Raw genomic sequence first — 17110 nt, forward strand, 5'->3', positions numbered from 1 at the left:
ATTACAGTGCTTCACTCGTGCTGACTCTTATTCTGCTGAAAGAATGAAAAGACCGAGCTGAAGGTGGAGCGATTCGACCAATCAGATGAAAGCAGCGTTTCAGCACCACCCACAAGTGCACATGAAATATTGAAGCCATAAACTGATTTGTAAACCCCAAATGACAAAATGAGATATAGAGCCAAAAACTCATTTTTCGTTTGTTAAGCTAAACGGAAAAACGAATAAACGAGCCATTTTCCCATTTCTCATTATTGAATTCTAAATAGGAAATGATAGGGCTTTGATTCTACTAGCAATTTGATTGGAGACCAACAACCAATCACAATTGACCTTTAATTTTCCGATTGGTTGATTTTGTGGTAAGTTGAGCGAGCATGTGTCATTTACATTACATTTACATTTAATCATTTAGCAGACGCTTTTATCCAAAGCGACTTACAAATGAGAACAATAGAAGCAGTCAGGTCAACAAGAGAACAACAACAGTATACAAGTGCCATGACAAGTCTCAGTTAGTCTAGTATAGAACGCATAGCCAGGTTTTTTTTTTTTTTTTTTTTTTTTTTTTTTAATTAAATGAAAAAGACAAGAAAAGGAAAAGTACTGGTGTTAGTAGGTTAAGTGCAGGCAAAAAGATGAGTCTTTAGACGTTTCTTGAAAATGAGTAAAGACTCAGCTGTACGAATTGAGATTGGGAGGTCATTCCACCAGCTGGGCACAGTCCAGGAAAAGGTCCGTGAGAGTGATTTTGAATTTCTTTGGGATGGCACCACAAGGCGTTGTTCACTTGCAGAGCGCAAACTTCTGGAGGGCACATAGGATTTAACCAGTGAGTTTAGGTAAGTTGGTGCCGTGCCAGTGGTCGTCTTGTAGGCAAGCATCAGTACCTTGAATTTGATGCGAGCGGCTACTGGTAGCCAGTGTAACCTGATGAGGAGAGGAGTAACATGAGCTTTTTTTGGCTCATTGAAGACAACCCTCGCTGCTGCATTCTGGATCATTTGCAGAGGCTTGACCGTGCATGCAGGAAGGCCCGCCAGGAGAGCATTACAATAGTCCAGTCTGGAGAGAACAAGAGCTTGGACAAGAAGTTGGGTTGCTTGCTCTGACAGGAAGGGTCTAATCTTCCTAATGTTGTATAAGGCAAACCTGCAGGACCGGGTCGTTGTAGCAATGTGGTCAGTGAAGCTTAATTGATGATCCATCACAACACCTAGGTTTCTGGCTGTCTTCGAAGGAGTTATGGTTGACGAGCCCAGCTGTATAGAGAAGTTGTGATGAATCAATGGGTTAGCTGGAATCACCAGTAGTTCAGTCTTTGTAAGGTTAAGCTGAAGGTGATGGTCATTCATCCAGCTTGAAATGTCACTCAGACATGCTGAAATGCGAGCAGCTACCGTCGGGTCATCTGGTTGGAATGAGAAGTAGAGTTGGGTGTCATCAGCATAGCAGTGATAAGAAAAGCCATGCTTCTGAATGACAGATCCTAAAGATGTCATGTAGATGGAGAAGAGAAGTGGTCCAAGTACTGAGCCTTGAGGAACCCCAGTAGCAAGGTGGTGTGACTTTGAAACATCACCCCTCCAAGACACACTGAAGGATCTGTCAGAGAGGTAGGACTTAACCCACAGGAGAGCAGTTCCAGAGATGCCCAACTTTCTGAGGGTGGACAGGAGAATCTGGTGATTAACAGTGTCAAAAGCAGCAGACAGGTCCAGTAAGATGAGTACAGAGGATTTTGAAGCTGCTCTTGCTAGTCGCAGGGCTTCAGTAACCGAGAGCAGAGCAGTCTCAGTTGAGTGGCCACTTTTGAAGCCAGATTGGTTGCTGTCCAGGAGATTGTTCTGTACAAGGAACATAGAAAGCTGGTTGAACACAGCTCGCTCAAGTGTCTTTGCAATGAATGGAAGAAGGGATACCGGTCTGTAGTTTTCAAGAAGTGCTGGATTTAGAGATGGTTTCTTGAGCAGTGGACTTACCCGAGCCTGCTTGAATGCTAAGGGAAATGTTCCAGAGTGAAGAGAGGAGTTGATAATGTGAGTAAGGGAAGGTATGACTGAAGAAGAGATCGCTTGAAGGAGGTGAGTGGGGATCGGATCAAGTGGACAAGTAGTAGGATGATTGGACAGGAGAATTTTGGAGACGTCCATCTCTGAGAGTGGGGAGAAGGAGGATAAAGAGTGTGCATCGGTCATTGTGAAGTTGTCCTCAGTCTGCAGTGTGGAGAATTGGTCACTGATGGATCTTGTCTTATTTGTGAAGAAAGCTGCAAAGTCGTCCGCTGTAAGAGTCGATGGAGGAGGTGGAGGCGGCGGATTAAGAAGAGAAGAGAAAGTTTTGAAGAGTGTCCGAGCATCACTGCAGCTGTTAATTTTGTTGTGGTAGTAGGATGTTTTAGCTGTGAAGACATTTGCAGAGAAGGAAGAGAGGAGAGATTGATACACACTGAGGTCCGTAAAGTTTTTTGATTTCTGCCATTTCCTCTCTGCAGCCCTGAGTTTAGAGCGATGTTCACGGAGAACCTCGGACAGCCAGGGGGCAGATGGGGCAGTGCGTGCTGGTCTAGACAACAGTGGGCAAAAGTTGTCCAAGCAAGATGTTAAAGTGGAGCAAAGAGTGTCCGTAGCACTGTTCGTGTCCAGAGCAGAAAACTGAGAGAGTGGTGGAAGGGAGGATGAAACCACAGCAGATAGGCGAGATGGAGAGAGTGAGCGTAGGTTCCGTCGAAAGGTGACCTGCGTTGGAGTGTGTGCCACTTCAGGAGTAAGTGCTAGGTTAGCAGTAATGAGGAAGTGATCAGAGGTGTGCAGTGGAGCAACTGAAGAGGTGTCCACAGAGCAACAGCGTGTGTAGATGAGGTCCAGTTGGTTGCCCGATTTGTGAGTCGCTGTAGTAGACACTAGCTTGAGATCAAATGAGGTGAGCAGAGTTTTGAAGTCAGCAGCCTGGGGTTTATCTAGGTGGATGTTGAAGTCACCAAGCAGTACCAGAGGAGTACCATCTTCAGGAAAGTTTGATAGCAGCACATCCAACTCCTCCAAGAAGTTTCCCAGTTGACCTGGGGGACGATAAATGACCACAAAGTGTATTTTAACAGGGTGGGTTACAGTAATGGCATGTGATTCAAATGAACCAGTACCTGTAGGTGATGGCTGAAGATCAAATTTCCAATCTTTGGATATAAGGAGACCCGTACCTCCACCCCTCCCAGTGGTACGAGGAGTGTGGGAACAACTGAAATTAGTGGAGAGGGCTGCAGGGGTGGCAGTATCTTCAGGTTTGATCCAAGTCTCTGTCAGTGCCATGAGGTTGAGACCGGAATGAGTAGCAATAGAAGAAATGAAGTCTGCTTTGTTAACTGCAGACTGGCAGTTCCAGAGACCAACTGGAATAGAGAGCATAGTAGTAGAGGTCAGAGGGACATGGCGTAGGTTTGTCAGACAGGCCTTCCTGCGACATACATAGCGTGCTCTCCGAGTGTTAGTAGTGAAAGTAGAGATCTGAAAGCACATAGTGACTACAAGTGTATGATATATTTGAGAACAAGCTATACAAAAGGTAAAGAAAGAGAAAAGCAATACTCAAGTGCCCAGTCGGTGTCCTTGCTCGGTGGAGTCGCGCAGGTAGAGTCGATTGTCTTTACACTCGGTCTTCACACGAGGAGGGTTCACACGAGGGTTGCCGCGACCGCTGCCGCGGTGAAACCTAGTGCTTTGTATTAGCCTGATAACCTGTGATTGAAGTCAGCTGGCCACGCCTCACTATTTAGCAGATCGAAACCAGGCAGTCCCGCGATAGGCAAACGCAAAACCAAGCGCCACTTTCAGCACGTATTTAACCAGGGTAAGACACACACAATTTAAACCAAAAACTTTCCTAGCAATTATGATCACACACTAGTCTGAAGAGAAAACAAGACAAAAACACTCACAAGCTGCTGTCCTTCTATGTTGCTCGACTGTTTCTTCTGACAAGTGTTTTACAAACAGCTAATTAAGTACTTTCACTGGCTTTGGCCACGCCTCACTATTTAGCAGATCGAAACCAGGCAGTCCCGCGATAGGCAAACGCAAAACTAAGCGCCACTTTCAGCACGTATTTAACCAGGGTAAGACACACACAATTTAAACCAAAAACTTTCCTAGCAATTATGATCACACACTAGTCTGAAGAGAAAACAAGACAAAAACACTCACAAGCAGCTGTCCTTCTATGTTGCTCGACTGTTTCTTCTGTGTCAAGAGCATAGACTGTAAAAAAATATGGACGTAGTGTCTGTGACGTCGCCCATAGACTCCTCAATAGCGGTTTTGAAGCCTAAAGTGTACAGAGTTGGCCAGCGACATCTTGGCAGCGCGTCACCGGGCGACTCTCCCGGATAATCGAAAATGGGCAAAAAGGCGGAAGCTGATTGCTGAAGCCACGCCCACCTAGCGCGACTGCATTGTCAGCAGTGGCAATCCACCTGTCACTCAAGTTGCCACGCCCTTAATTATGCAGAACTTTAAGGCTTAATATAATTTAAACGGATGAGTTATAAAAAAAAAAAAAAAAAAATTTCACCCCCCCTCACAGTTGTCATGAAGGGCCAAATTAGCAATATAGACCAAAATCATTTTTTGAACCAGGCTGTAAACATGTTTTTTTTTTCTGCTGTAAAGTTGGGCATTTTAACATGGGGAGTCTATGGGACTGACTCTCTTCTGCAGCCAGCCTCAAGCGCCCAGTCGATGAATTGCAGTTTTAGTCACTTCCTTATTGGCTTCACGAGAGAGAGCGCGAGGTTGCTGCTCGGTCAAGAGTTGAGCGTGCACAGAATTAAGAGGTTGAGAGAGAGAGAGAGAGAGAGAGAGAGGGGGGGGGGGATTTGACAGGAGAGCAGAGAATAAGTTTGTGAGAGAGCACCTGAGTAAACTGCGTGAGAGGGGTTATTACTGCAAGTGAATATGGATAATAGCAAACAAGCAAATACATTTATTGAGCACGGAATCGTTTTTTTCGTTGCTCAAATGAATTTTTTATTTTTTTTGCGATTGTTAATTTCTGTTCAAAATATAATGTAATGTGCTTACAAAATATAGTTCTCTGTGCTCAAAACGTACAATTACTCGCTCAGGATTGAGGCACAAAAATAACGCCATACATACCCTTTAATTATGCACTTAAAGGGGGTGTGAAATGCTCGTTTTCACTCAATATCCTGTTAATCTTGAGTACCTATAGAGTAGTACTGCATCCTTCATAACTCCAAAAAGTCTTAGTTTTATTATATTCATAAGAGAAAGATAGTCTGTACCGATTTTTCCCGGAAAAACACGAGCGGCTGGAGGCGTGACGTGTGGGCGGAGCTAAAGAATAACGAGCGCGAGTAGGCTTTTGCGTTGAGAGCGTTTGGAAGCTGTGACATTACCGTGAGGAAAAAAACATCATCCAAAACAAACCATGGCTAACAGTCAGATTCAGCCGTTTATTTAAGTTAACAACACAGAGATATTTGAAGCAGTTTTACTCACCGCATGCGGTTCCAACACACGATCGTGACCCTTTTTCGTTGGGATTGCATCATCCTTAAGAAATAAACAATGTGCAAATCCGGCGTCAAACTGGGCCTTGTTTGTAAAACAAGCATCTTCGAAATGCAGGGAACAAACACAAACACTTGCACAACTCCGTTGATGCTCTGTAAAAATAAACTCCATCCACTGGTCCCTTAATGCTGTTTCTCTTTTGGTAATCTGTGCAGGGTTGTCTTGCCCTGGCAACCAAAAACACACTTCTTTTGTGACATTTCGCGACGCTCTCGCTCTGATCAGTGAATGTCTGTGCTCTCAGTGCTCTGCTCTACGGGAGCGCGCTCTTCCGGCAGAAGTGCCCTTAGGACCCATATAAGGAAATTACGCTCCATCTAACGTCACACAGAGCCATACTCGAAAAAAACTTTCCGAAACTTGTGACAAACCGGAAGTAGTATTTTTGGAACAGAAATACTCCTTCAAACGTACAACTTAATTTTTGAAACTTTGTCCATGTTTAGCATGGGAATCCAACTCTTTAACAGTGTAAAAAACTCAGTATGCATGAAATAGCATTTCACCCCCCCCTTTAATTTCAATAAGTACTAACTTAACGTGCGCTAAGAGTACATACTCTATGGCCTAAATGCGTATGAAGTATGAATGCAATTTGTATATCATCATCCCCTATGTTGATCATGTGACCTACAAAGTTAAAACAAGCACAAAAACTTTAAAGATATAAGTGACAGGTTTAATTAATGTATTTGTATCTTGATAATGAAGAACATTGCCCATGTTGTGGTCTTCTTGAAGAAACGGCTGACTTTTTATTTTGTGATTGTAGTACAGCCAATACTGTTGATTTTTTTTAACTCCACTAATGTGATCAAGTGTTATCCTTAAATTATTTTTTTTATTATTAGAAAACCCAAAATCATTATCTCTTGCATATTTTTTTTCAATTATTTTACGTGGAAAATATTTTTCTTGTATAGTATCTCATACTATGATGAAAACATCTTTTGTTTTTTGTTTTTTTTTTACCACACAACCTTGAAGCAAGAGCAGAAGAACATGTGTAGGACAATCTGACTGCTGTGTCTGCTCCAAACTTTCATGTGCCTGCTCCCCATGATCACGACTATCTGAAAAAAATTTACACAGAGTTTACAAGTATATGCATTGATTTATTACTTTTGTAGTGGGCTAAACCACTGAAGTGGTTCAAATATATAAATAAATTATACATTTATCCAAAGCGACTTACAGTGCATTCAGACTAACAGTTTTTACCTAACATGTGTTCCCTGGTATTCAAACTGAGGATGAAGACACCACAGCAGCATCTGGTACTGATGAGACAGTAAGAGCTGGAGTGATGGAGCCTATCATCTGGTCCTGATGAGACACTAAAGAGCAGTTGGAGTGAGGGAGTGTCTCATCTGTGACTCTCGATCATTTCCAGGATGATGCTGTGGTCTTCTCCATCCTCACAACACACACCAGTCTACAGACATTTTCATGTCCTACAAAAATATACATACACAACACAAAAAGACATTACATTATTCTTTTGTTTCAGGTTTTCCCTCTTTTTCATCTTTCCTTGCAGGTCCTGCTCCACCACAAAAGATCTGCAGCAAATGCACAGAAATCAAGAATAAGAAAAGAGGTTTAATAGTTGTTTAAAATTACATTAATTAAAATAAAATACAACTTAAGATTTAAAATGTTTCATTTATTTTTGTAGTGTACTTACAGAAATCCTCAGTGTCTCTGCAGCAGATAAACACATATGTGTCTCATCTGTCCCTGTAACATCCAGACAAGAGTCAGTCTCCTCTGTCATATATCTGTGATATACTGCATTTACATGTTGAACTAATAACTGATGTAACTCACTTTTTATCCAACACAAATGTTCCTTAAATTATCAACATTGCAAATGGACAAATAAAATAGATAACTTATGTTTAGTTACTTTAAGTAGATTTGTTTGTTTACATGACTTACACTCATCTATAGCATTGTTGACAAAAGTGAATTCTACACAATAACCACACACACATCACTCAGACACCTGTTTCATGTCTGTTAGATGTGCTCATCTACAATACTTATCAAACATTATCCAGACAGATGATAAATAGACATTTTAGTAATAGTCTTCAAGAAGTATATATGGTTTATGTAAATCCACTATTGAGTAGTGTACTTAGATTTAAGCCTGTGAAACCTGGGAATAGCGTCTTTAGACCTTTTGCTTATATGTTGCTTACTTTACGCCTTCGTTTTAATAAATGATCAACTCCGAAAACAATACCACTGTATGAAAATGACTTACACACTTCAATTTAAATAATTATTTCAGGGGGGAAAAATATATATATTCTCACCGCTGTCTCTCACAGCAAGCTGTTATTTTCGTCTTCTTTCCAGTTTAACGGCGGTTGGCATCCAGTTTATTGGTGCAATACCGCCCTCTTCTGTTCCGGAGTGTGGATAAGACAATATGTTTTCCTACTAAACGTACACATCTCTCACATTGTCCCCTAACATTAATATCTACACACACATCATGCATCAAATCCTGCCTAAAACCCCTGCCTTCCTTTAAAACGTAATCAGTATTCTACTCTGTGCCATAATTAAAGCCGCCATATTGCGAACAACTTATCGTTATGAGATCTCGCGTGGTCCTGTGTGATTTGGACAACTTCAAGTTACGCCTCCTACTTCAAGTTATGCCCCCGTCTTGCAGTCTGCAGATGTACACGATTGATTAAAAGTGCATCTTCTCTTTTTCGAGGTCATGGCTGCTTAAGGGGCAGTTCACATAACACCGTACTTTCTACATCATTAGAAGAATGGCATCTACGTTAATATTAGTCTGTTCTCTCTTATTCCGAGGTCACCGTGGCCACCAGATCCAGTCTGTATCCAGATCAGAGGGTCACTGCAGTCACCCGGATCCAGTACGTATCCAGACCAGATGGTGGATCAGTACCTAGAAAGGACCTCTACAGTCCTGAAAGACAGCGGAGACCAGGACAACTAGAGCCCCAGATACAGATCCCCTGTAAAGACCTTGTCTCAGAGGACCACCAGGACAAGACCACAGGAAACAGATGATTCTTCTGCACAATCTGACTTTGCTGCAGCCTGGAATTGAACTACTGGTTTCGTCTGGTCAGAGAAGAACTGGCCCCCCAACTGAGCCTGGTTTCTCCCAAGGTTTTTTCTCCATTCTGTCACCGATGGAGTTTCGGTTCCTTGCCCCTTGCCGCTGACGGGGTGACGCGCTCGTTTTTTCCAGGCGCATCCGCACCGCATCGAGTTAAAAACATCTCAACTTTCAGAATGCCGCAAGCGCACCGCAGGTCATGTTGCTTCCTCACCTTTTCCGTAACAACACTGAAAGCTCAGCCAAGATGTAGGAACAGCTGATCATAGCTGTTTTTAGGCGCGATATGTGAACGGCCCCTAACCTGACCGAACAGCGCGTGCGCTGTCCAATTTGAAATTGTTGAATGTTGAGGAAGCGTTCATGCACCTGTCAACAGTTTGATTGACGTACGACTCAGCCTATCGACTAACGCTTTTATTGCTCTCCTCTGAACTATTGGACATAAGTTAACAGTACATCTATGGACGTATCCATGTATTTATTAGGCAGGGTCGAATGAAAAAGCGGGACAGATGCTCAATTTGCGTGAGGCGGGACAAAGGGTAAAATTGCTGTATAACATAAAGCGGGACAGGTGGTCACTATTTGCGCCAGTTATTCAGCCAATAAAGTGTAGGCCAATGTATTTCAAAATTGTGTCTAGTACTATGTAAATTACAAAGGTTTAATTGGCATCTTTTCAAACGACCCGACCGACCGCGATTTGAATATAATAAAAAATATTTTTGGATGACTCATAACCGCGGGTGACCACAGCCACCCGCTCATTTTGGATGAACCCGCGCATCACTGATCAGCACCCAGAAAGGACCTCTACATCCCTGAAAGACAGCGGAGACCAGGACAACTAGAGCCCCAGATACAGATCCCCTGTAAAGACCTTGTCTCAGAGGACCACCAGGACAAGACCACAGGAAACAGATGATTCTTCTGCACAATCTGAATTTGCTGCAGTCTGGAACTGAACTACTGGTTTCGTCTGGTCAGAGAAGAACTGGCCCCCCAACTGAGCCTGGTTTCTCCCAAGGTTTTTTTCTCCATTCTGTCACCGATGGAGTTTCGGTTCCTTGCCGCTGTCGCCTCTGGCTTGCTTAGTTGGGGTCACTTCATCTACAGCAATATCATTGACTTGATTGCAAATAAATGCACGATACTATACCAAACAGAGATGACATCACTGAATTCAATGATGAACTGCCTTTAACTATCATTCTGCATTATTGACACACTGTTTTCCTAATGAATGTTGTTCAGTTGCTTTTGAAGCGCTATATAAATAAAGGAGACTTTGACTTCACCTCTCTCACATACATGTACTCCACTGGCCCCACGCAAAACACATAGAATATATTTAATGATATACACTGACAACTCTTGCACAATAACTTGTTTGAGCAACCACATCATTTCTTTCTTACTTGATAACTCTCTGTTCGTGGCAGATCTTTGTATCCTTCTATATTAATACACATAATATGTATTATGTTTTACAGTATCCCACACATCTGCAGTCCAAACTTGATCCAGAACAGTTCTGCCGTGATGGGGGGTTTGAATGTCCCTGCTGCAGTTTCACCACTGAAGAGAAGATCTCTCTTAAACTTCACCTAGAGAAACACATAAGTCATGCAGTGGAGCATGGAGGTATGGTGAGAGCATGTCTTTAGATATTGGTTTTTGTGTTTTTAAATCATATATGCATGTATATGTATGTTGTATAATCTAAATATGTATGTGAATCTCAAAGAACAACAAGATGAACTGTAGTTTCTTGGGAACCACTAAAGTGATGAGAATATTGTTGTTATTTATCTATGTGTGTTTTGTAACTTGCTGTGTACACTACACTTTTGTTAATTTTTTTTTTCTACAATCCTACAGGTTACTTCATCTTAAAATGAATGGCCCATGGAAGATCATTAAAAACAAGGTACAAGAATGCAATCATCAGTTTTTTTTTCAGTCCTTGTTCTGTAGTTTTATGTATTAAAACAATAATTGGATTGTGGATTGTGGTCTGTTCATGCTGAAGGTAAGCTGTGAATTACAGATTCTGAGCAGTTATCATGATGGCAAAAGTTTAGTTTAGTTTACATGCAGTATTTAGATGAATACGGTCTAGTGTTATCTGTACGGTACAGTACAGTAAATTGGTGTCAGTAAATTTTAATATTTGAATTTTCTCAATGGTATTTGCTGTCTGTTTCAGTATGCACTATATATAGCCCTGGACTGGACATTTGACTTTAGCCAGGTGATGACCTCAAATTTTCTTTTGGAAGGTTTTCCTTTTTTATATATTTATTGTTTCCAGAAGTTTTTCAAATGCATTCTCAGTTTTTTATTTTGTGTTTTATCTGTTAGGATGACATCCCTCAGCTCCGAAGGGGGTGGTGTTGTTTGCTCTTGCAAAACATGTCACATCCAAGGTACACACAACTGGTTAATGAAATGAAATGAATTCTTCTGCATTCAAACATACCCAGACACTCTTAATGTTTCCTCCTAGAATGTGAAGCAGTAACAAAACTTTGGAGAGGCCACAATGTTGAATGTTTAGAAATGTGTTGAATGCTTTGAGTGGTTGGAAATACTAAAAAGATGCTCTACAAATCATCCATTTACCTAACCTTTGAGTCTGTCTTTAGGTTGTCAGAGTCCACCATCACCAAACAGCCAGCTAGTACGGAAACTGTGATGGGTCAAGATGACAGTGATGAGGTAAAAACGTTTTTTTTTGTGTGAAAATAATTATAGTAATTTTAGATTTACCCCACAAACACAGTTTATTTTGTACTTTCAACAGAAGATCGAAGAGGAGCTGAAGAGGAACTGAAGAGGAACATAAGGGACATTGGTGTAGCATGGTGCTGGGTTCAGGACCACTGTGAGCTGTTCCATGGAGAGGTGACAGAGCCTGAATTTCTCCAGATGGACGAAGAAAAACAGTCTAATATAATCAAAGACTACCTGAAAGGAGAGACTGAGAAAGCAAGGGATGCCTGTGTGTTTGTCTTTGACAATCGCGAGGATATGGAAACATTCTTATTAAAATGTGTTGATGAACAGGGGCTGAAAGTCAATACCATGTTTCTGGGAGTAATTTAATTTATAATAATTTATTTACTCTACATTGTTGAATATTATTGTTTTGTGAAATAAATATAACAATACCCAGTGAAACAAGGGATGTCTTTGTATTGATCTTTATGCATCCGTAGGACTTGGACACATTTTTATATATATTTGTGTTGATGGAAAAAGGCCCAAAAGTCAATGCCATGTTACTTACATAATCTATCAAAGCAACCAATGACTTAAGCCTATGTATGTGTAGCTTAGTCTATATAGAGAACCATCAATCCTATCATGCAAATGTTGTTGCACTTTTTTGATAGGTGATAAACTTTTTTTCCATGCACATATAAACAATATTAGTGTGTAGATCATAATTGTTCTTGTATATAATTAAAAGGAAAATAAAAATACTTAAAACCAAATAAAGTATATAAATTTGCCAAAGTCAGGAACATTTTTTTTTTTATTTAAAATGAAAGAAATATGAAAAATAAACATTAAAAAAAATAAATAAATAAAGAGGGGAGGATTCCAGTTATTGCATAACACCCATATTTATCCTTAAAATAGTGATATGATCACTAACGTTCCCACCTTATAAGTGAAACATTTTTAGATAATTAGATATTTTAAAATCCCTTAAACAAAATTGTCTACTTAACTTTGATATTGTCTAAGGTATGTTACAATCGATCATAAAATATGTAAATTTGTCATTACATAATCGAACAGCGAAAGATATAAATATTTTATTAATTGCCTAAGTATAATCAACCAATGCAGGCGTTTTACCAGCTGTTTGGATGAATTTGCTTTCATACATTAGAAATGTGGCCTAGGTTTAATTTGTACTATTTAAATTTATTTAATACAAGTTATTTAACCTGTATTAGTAAAACGAAAGATAACATTATTTAATTTGATCCCCGAAACAACATACTTCCGCCATTTTTGCACATGCGCACAACACATGGGTGTTCATCTGGCATCACCCGATGACGTATTTTTACGTATGGCATAGGCGTGGCATCTGACGTCACACTTGGATGTGGGCGGGGTTGGATGTCCACCGCAAGCTGCAGCGAGACGCTCCTCCTTGAATTCCCCAGTTTCTCCCAAAATACATGAAAGTAAGTGGCTGTTGAACTGGACGAAGAATAGAGTAAACTTTATTTTTCTGCTATGTCTGTCTGATATATGAATAAAACATGTCGGCAAATTACATTTGATTAGATAGTTTTTGCTGCTTCCATAGACATCAGTGTGTATTTTACAAACTACCAATGTATTGTTTTACTAGTGATTATATATATTTAAATGTATGAAACCTAAAATAAACACTATGTGGTTGAAAACACAGCATATTAATTGTAATATATGACAAGCGCTGAGCGCGTCTATGGCGTTACATTTTAGTCAAAAGTTATGAGCGTGTAAGACATGCTCACGACTCGAGCACATTATGTTATTTCACACGCGCAAAAATGAACCTTCAGCTGGCATGATAAAAGTACTCGCGCACAAATCCAACAACCGAGAGTTGTACATGTAGCTGCGAGCGAGCGCCTGGCATACTCGCATAGGTTAACTCTGCTTGTGCAGCGGGCTTCTGCTCGCGGAGTGCTGTTTTGCTCGCGCGGTGGATTTCTGCTCGCTCAGCTGATTTCTGCTCGCTCGAGTCTACATGACTTTTGACAATTTGGGGGCGGAAACCAAGGAGGGCACTGACCCTCTTATGATTGGTCGCTTTCACACAGGGACATCCTTGTACCTTGATTGACAGCTCTCATTACAGGAAGCACGGAGTTGGGTTAAGTTACCACCGAAGAAGAGTGGGAATGAATTAGAATGAGTTTTCTAATATACATTAAATGTATCTGCACGTATAAAATGCTGCGCTGATCATAGTTAAATCAGTTACCATCGATGAATATACACTCTAGAAACGGTTGGGTCATTTTGTTGGGTTATTTTATTTCTTTTTAAACACTTTTGGGTAGTTTCAAATTTACCACGTGTTGGGTTAAACCTGCTGGGTTGTTTCAGGTCAGCGCTGCGGTTATTTAACGCGCCTTGAAGATCGCTCCCCAACTGTCATTTTGGAAGAACAACGGGGCAAAGCCACGGCTTTCAACGGTTTTAAGGTAAGTTTATTTAATGTTTTCTTTAATAATTAATTTAAATTGGCAGAATTATAACTTTTTTTGCGGCAACATTACTGTTAAACTTTAGGCCAACATTATTTACGTTAAATGATGAACAGTTTACCTCAAACGGGCAACCTACGTAACGTTACTCACATAATCGTGCTAAGGTATCTAAGACGACAGATTAATACAGTTTTATTAAGTTTCAGACCGTGACGGATGGCTGAAATATGCGAATACCTGTGAAAATAGAGGAAAAATTAGTTTGTGACACTGAAAAGCTCATTTAACATTTAAGTGAGTCAAATGAGTTCAAATAAGTGAATACGACTATCTGCTCTAATGTAAACGCCTGCAGTTGTCCATATCGACATGGGTTCAAATAAACCGGTTAAGTAATTCTCGAACAAAGTGTTTCCCGGAAAATAATCGACGTCTCAGGGCTTTTCAAAGTGCGCGCACGCACAGCGGACGTAGGCCGAGTTAGTGAGTTAGTAATGATTTAATGCTTGTGTGGTTTATAAAGACTTTTTACATACAAGTTATAATTCAAAATGTTGTTTTTTCCTTTCAGAAAAGCACATGGATACACTTGTGAGAGAAAAACTCTTCGAGTGCAGTCTTATTGAGGCATCTAACGGTAAGTTCATGTTTATTATACATTTTACATAATTGTTTGTCTGTTATAATCAACTAACGTTAACCCTCACTTAACTTAAACGCACATACATTTTTATTTCGTGCATAAAGCTGCACTTTATGTAACTTTATGTTCAGATTACATAATTTATGAGCGTAAACTTCATATACCCATTTTCCAGATCGTGTTTTTGACTTGTCCTTATCACTTTGGTACACCTATAAGTGTATATGGACTGCTTTAAAGCTGGGGAGTAACCCAGTACCTACGTGACTTGTCATAGAAATGTCTGTGTGCGCGCATTCAGTGTGATCTCCCTCACTGTGCCAGTGACTGTGTGTGTTTGATAAAGCCAGGATATTAACATAAAACTGTGATTTATAATGACTGGAACATCCCATTGACAGTTTGAAAGCACACCTTTCAGCCAACCACTAGAGCATATTCTGATTCTGTAGACCAACTCATAGGTGAATTTAACTCATAAACATGATGGACTCAATTTCATGATGAACTTCACACAGTTAATTGAACTGAATCACTGTTATTAACAAATTAAAACACTTTGTATTTTCTTTTACTTTATTTTATAGGTTGGAACAAACATGGAATTCTTTAACCGAGCAGAGTCCACAAAACCCCATCCAATTGTCGTGGCGGTTTAAAAATGCCAGCAGATCTCTCAGACATTGATCATAATTAAAGGACAGGTAAGGATATTCTGGACCATTTTCAAAAGGAATTGCAAATTGTATATTTAATTGCATTTTTCCACATGTGGACGCATACATTGTGACAGTCCAAACGCAATTGAAACGCATTTGAATTTCAGATGCCTTACACAGAAAGCTGTCAATTTGTGTCAAGGGTGGGACTATACTATGGGGCATGTTTGTATTGGGAGATATTTTGTAGTTTTTACCCCAAATCTCTCACTGTTTGCACTCTGATACACGTCAGCAAAACAACATTGCAGTTCTACTCTGATTGACCTATTTGCATCTTACCCTATATTTTATTCATCAGGTGAAAAGCATTTTGCACAATTGTCTTTGAGTGACGTCACCTCCCAATACAAACACTCTCCATAGTATGGTCCCACCTCTGACAAAAATTGACAGCTTTTAATGTGAGGCATTGGAAATTCAGATGCTAAAGTAATTGCAATTCCATTTGAGTTTTGGCAGGTAACATGTGCGACACAGTGAAAAAACAGACATGGAAATTCATAAAACCTCATGTACTTGTTCTTATGATGCATCTATGCTAACATTAGTCTGTTTCTCTCTTATTCAGAGGGTCACTGCAGTCACCCGGATCCAGTACATATCCAAACCAGATGGTGGATCAGCACCTAGAAAGGACCTCTACATCCCTGAAAGACAGCGGAGACCAGGACAACTAGAGCCCCAGATACAGATCCCCCTGTAAATACCTTGTCTCAGAGGACCACCAGGACAAGACCACAGGAAACAGATGAACACGTGAATTCATCCGCTTCTCCCAAAATACATAAAAGTAAGTGGCAGGTGAACTGGGAGAAGAATAGAGTAAACTTTAAAGTTACTTACACAATGTGTATCTGATATGAATAAAACAAATTATAATGGAAAGGATTATTATTGCCTCTTCCTTTGACATCAGTGTGTATTTTGCAAACTCTAAATGTATTGTTTTTTTTTTTTAGTACTTATATGTCTGAAACCTAAAATAAACATTATGTGGCTGAAAACACAGAAAAGTTGTGATGTATGACAGCTCTGAGCGCGCCTGTCTCTGGCTCAGTGCCAGCCAACGCGAAAGCACATTTGAATTTAGCAGTTGATCACGTGATGCACTGACCGTTCTAATCACATGTGTGAATGTGTGATCGTACGTGCGAAAGGGTTAAAATTACCACTAGGAGTATGGTTGGACGGAAGCAGTGCGACAAAAATACTATCCCATAATTTTGCACAGTAATCTGACAATAAATGTGGCACACCCAGATTTTCATATGCACACCCAGAGTCTCTTTTCTGGCTACGCTACTGCTTGAAACCCCTAGAGTTAAGGACCTGCGAGCAAACTTTTGAATTAGCTGAACTGTCTTGGACTAAAATGTGCCGCTGTTTTGTTTGCAGAGAGGTGCATTTAACTGTTAATGACCTTCAACATTGTAACCTTCCAACCGAGAACTCTCAGAAGGACTCATCACAAATACATTTATAAGGGAGGACTTCATTGACTATTATGGAATTAACCAGACTCAGAAACACTAACCAAGTACAAACATCTAAGTAATTGCATAAATGTTTATATTAAATATGTCCCACAAAACCATCAAAACAGTGAATCAACAATTGAAGATCTGCATGGTTTCTGAGTTGACATAGTGAAAAAGGATAAATGGTAACAAACATATCTGGTCATTGTCCATACCACAAGTGCAGATGAAGATAGGGGATTTGTCAGACAAGAAAAGAGCAAAAAAGTCCAGTAGTTGATTTTAGATTCTAACTTCAGTCAATCCAGGCTTCAGTTCAGCTTACATTGCAAT

Source organism: Carassius auratus, unplaced genomic scaffold (genome assembly GCF_003368295.1).
Source record: "Carassius auratus strain Wakin unplaced genomic scaffold, ASM336829v1 scaf_tig00043880, whole genome shotgun sequence".
Lineage (NCBI taxonomy): Eukaryota > Metazoa > Chordata > Actinopteri > Cypriniformes > Cyprinidae > Carassius > Carassius auratus.